Source organism: Pieris brassicae, unplaced genomic scaffold (assembly GCF_905147105.1).
Source record: "Pieris brassicae unplaced genomic scaffold, ilPieBrab1.1, whole genome shotgun sequence".
NCBI lineage: Eukaryota > Metazoa > Arthropoda > Insecta > Lepidoptera > Pieridae > Pieris > Pieris brassicae.
In genome coordinates, this window is record NW_025575927.1 from 27501 (window position 1) to 31697 (window position 4197).

Genomic DNA, 4197 nt, shown 5'->3' on the forward strand with positions numbered 1-4197 from the left:
TACGACCGGAGTCGCAGCGATCGCCGCTCGTCACGCGAACAGTGTGGCTTTTTGTTTTTATGCAGCCGGCCCTCAGACAGGAGTGGTCCTGGATATTTCTCCACGGACCGCAATGTGCGTTCGAAATGTCGATGTTCAAATGTGTCCTGCAGTTCACACTATGACGCGCAGTTAACTGCGTTCTTCATCGACCCGCGAGCCAAGTGATCCACCGTTCAGGGTAATCGTTTTGTTTTTGTGTGTGTTTTTGTATGAGAAAATATAAAAGGTGCGAAAAAATTAAACAAAAAAATTTGAAAATAATACTTATCATTAACGTGTACGACAAATGAAAAGAAAGAAAATCTCTTTTATTTGCGTGGTTGTACACAAAAATTAAAATATTATTTCAAAGTATCAATAGGCGATAGCGAACGCTAATCAAAGCGTGTCGCAACGCACACGTCGCGAATCGACGAGAGAGAGTCAACCGTCTCGGATTCGATTTTGATTCGTATCATTCACGTGTTTTTGTATTTTTTTCTTTTTTTGCGAGTCTTTGACAACAACAAAACAAAAAGAAAAAACCAACGTTAATGATCCTTCCGCAGGTTCCCCTACGGAAACCTTGTTACGACTTTTACTTCCTCTAAATGATCAAGTTTGGTCAACTTCCCAGCAACGCCGACGGCCGTGAGGCCACCGCGTGTCGGTCCGAAGACCTCACTAAATCATTCAATCGGTAGTAGCGACGGGCGGTGTGTACAAAGGGCAGGGACGTAATCAACGCGAGCTTATGACTCGCGCTTACTAGGAATTCCTCGTTTATGGGGGATAATTGCAAACCCCAATCCCCAGCACGAAGGAGTTTCAACGGGTTGCCCGGGCCTCTAGGCCAGGGAGAACATGTTGATTCCTTCAGTGTAGCGCGCGTGCGGCCCAGGACATCTAAGGGCATCACAGACCTGTTATTGCTCAATCTCGTGCGGCTCGAAGCCGCCGGTCCCTCTAAGAAGAATTTTAATACGTCGCCAGTGAGTTGCGCCCCCCGAGAGTCGCGCACACCTTGAATGACGACGCCTATTTAGCAGGCTAGAGTCTCGTTCGTTACCGGAATTAACCAGACAAATCGCTCCACCAACTAAGAACGGCCATGCACCACCACCCACCGAATCAAGAAAGAGCTGTTAATCTGTCAATCCTTCCGGTGTCCGGGCCTGGTGAGATTTCCCGTGTTGAGTCAAATTAAGCCGCAGGCTCCACTCCTGGTGGTGCCCTTCCGTCAATTCCTTTAAGTTTCAGCTTTGCAACCATACTCCCCCCGGAGTCCAAAATCTTTGGTTTCCCGGAAGCTGCCCGCCGAGCCATTGTAGTAACGTCGGCGGATCGCTAGATGACATATTTACGGTTAGAACTAGGGCGGTATCTAATCGCCTTCGAACCTCTAACTTTCGTTCTTGATTGATGAAAACACCTTTGGCAAATGCTTTCGCTGATGTTCGTCTTGCGACGATCCAAGAATTTCACCTCTAACGTCGCAATACGAATGCCCCCAGTTATCCCTATTAATCATTACCTCGGAGTTCTGAAAACCAACAAAATAGAACCGAGATCATATTCTATTATTCCATGCACGAAATATTCAAGCGGCATATTGAGCCCGCTTTGAGCACTCTAATTTGTTCAAAGTAAAATTGTCGGCCCACCTCGACACTCACCGAAGAGCACCGCGATAGGATTTTGATATTGAACCGGCGTTTTACCGCCGGCTCACCGACGATATGCTCCGCAGACGTGTCAGTATCACCGCGGATGCGGTGCACCGACAGCGCGGCGCACAAATGCAACTACGAGCTTTTTAACCGCAACAATTTTAGTATACGCTATTGGAGCTGGAATTACCGCGGCTGCTGGCACCAGACTTGCCCTCCAATTGTTCCTCGTTAAAATATTTAAAGTGTACTCATTCCGATTACGAGGCCTCGTAAGAGTCCCGTATCGTTATTTTTCGTCACTACCTCCCCGTGCCGGGAGTGGGTAATTTGCGCGCCTGCTGCCTTCCTTGGATGTGGTAGCCGTTTCTCAGGCTCCCTCTCCGGAATCGAACCCTGATTCCCCGTTACCCGTGACAACCATGGTAGTCGCAGAAACTACCATCGAAAGTTGATAAGGCAGACATTTGAAAGATGCGTCGCCGGTACTGGACCGTGCGATCGGCAAAAGTTATCCAGATTCATCAAAATTAACGACTTCGGACGCATGGCCCTCCGCCGATTGGTTTTGATCTAATAAAAGCACTCATCCCATCACTGGTCAGAGTTCTGATTGCATGTATTAGCTCTAGAATTACCACAGTTATCCAAGTAACTGAGTAAGATCTAAGGAACCAAAACTGATATATTGAGCCATTCGCGGTATCGCCTTAATACGGCTTGCACTGAGACATGCATGGCTTAATCTTTGAGACAAGCATATAACTACTGGCAGGATCAACCAGGGAGCTGCTTACGCAAACGACACGCCTACACCGCGGTCACGCGGCTTCGGCGAGCCGCTGGCTCGGCGGCGTCGAGGGGCGCGCGCTTGCGCGCGCGCCTTCTCGACACGCGTGAACGTAACGCGTCGAATTTGCACGCGACGCGACGTTCGCGCTTCATATCGATAGACTAACTTTGACCGGTCTACGAGCGGCCGTCCCGTCACTATCTCGCAACGAGGTGATGTACAACGATGCTCGACCACTGTGAGGGACATAAAACTGCAACGAACACGACCCCGCGGGCGGGAATCGATGTTGTGACAATTTGAAAATTGAACATTCATCTAAACGCAACTTCTCAATTTTTATTCAATACGTTATTGTAAACATATTAAAACTCGGCTGGCAATTACATGCGCACACACACGCATGATTCGCACTAGATACGATCAACGCCCGGAGCTTGAGGGATAAATTCCAACACGACGCTGCGCACACCGTTTCGACGATGGGCGCGTGTGCGGCCTCTTTTATACATTCTTTCCATATACGGTCGCCGTGGCGACCGCGCACGTGTCGAACACGCTAGGCGCCCTGCGTTGAGGTGTGCCTAGAAGCGTATTCTTTTAACATCACAGATAACACCGGGGGAGACGGTCCCAAATCTTGGTCGATTGGTAACATCACCATACGGTCTGCGAACGCGGTGCTATAATATAATTTTATATTATATTATATAAAATATGAGGAGGAGTAGTATGTATATTCTTTGTTATTTTGTGTTGACACAAGAGAGATATATAAAATGTACTATACACCACACACACAGAGAGAGAGAGAGCTGGGAAAGATCTCGGCGGTCTCGCATTCGAAATACGAATTTGATATAATTTCCTCCGAAAATCCATACCCATATCTATATCATCCATGCGCGAATATATGTATATAATATTCTCACACTTCGCACAAACACAAAAACAAGAACACATTCTCTCTCGTCCGTCGTTCGTGTCTATTTGAGACGAACGACGCGCGGCAACGAGAACGAGTCGACGCTGTGCGCACGACTGTTTCGCTCCACATCTATACCGAGAGCAATAGTCCGCGTCGGCATTGGAGCGGACGTCGAATGTTTCTCGTAGAGCGAGCGAGAGAGAGACGATTTTTCATTTTATTATGTATGTGTATTGGCGTGCAGTAGTAGCACGTAGTAGTACTAGTAGTAGTAGTAAAAAAATATTATTATTTATTTTATTGACTGATATGATTTTGTTTGTTTTCTTTTTTTTGCATAGACATTTGTATTGATAGATATGTTTCTCGTTGAAGCTCGCAGCACACGCTCAGAGAAATGGCAATGTGGGTTTATTTGAAGAAAAAAAAAAAAAAAAAAAAAACAATTAATTTATTAATAATATGTATGTATGTATGTATGTATGTATGTATGTATGTATGTATAATAATGAATTATAATAATTATTCCGATGCAACGTCAGAGGAAAATGTTTCTCGTACAGGTGCGGCGCGCGACGGCCGGCCGCTCGACAGTTTCGCGCCGAATGTTTCTCGTTGAAGCTCGCAGCACACGCTCAGAGAAATGGCAATGTGGGTTTATTTGAAGAAAAGAAAAAACAAAAAAAACAATTATATTTATTAATAATATGTATGTATGTATGTATGTATGTATGTATGTATGTATAATATGAATTATAATAATTATTCCGATGCAACGTCAGAGG

General features: G+C 45.8%; 2 non-coding genes across 2 annotated transcripts; both read right to left on the bottom strand.

Annotated features, from left to right (window-relative positions):
* Nucleotides 1–66: 66 nt before the first annotated feature.
* LOC123719243 lies at nucleotides 67–223 on the bottom strand. The gene has a single exon (XR_006755306.1). It is a non-coding gene; the product is annotated as a 5.8S ribosomal RNA (ribosomal RNA).
* Nucleotides 224–573: 350 nt separating this feature from the next.
* Nucleotides 574–2479, bottom strand: LOC123719244. Its single transcript, XR_006755307.1, has one exon. It is a non-coding gene; the product is annotated as a small subunit ribosomal RNA (ribosomal RNA).
* Nucleotides 2480–4197: the final 1718 nt, after the last annotated feature.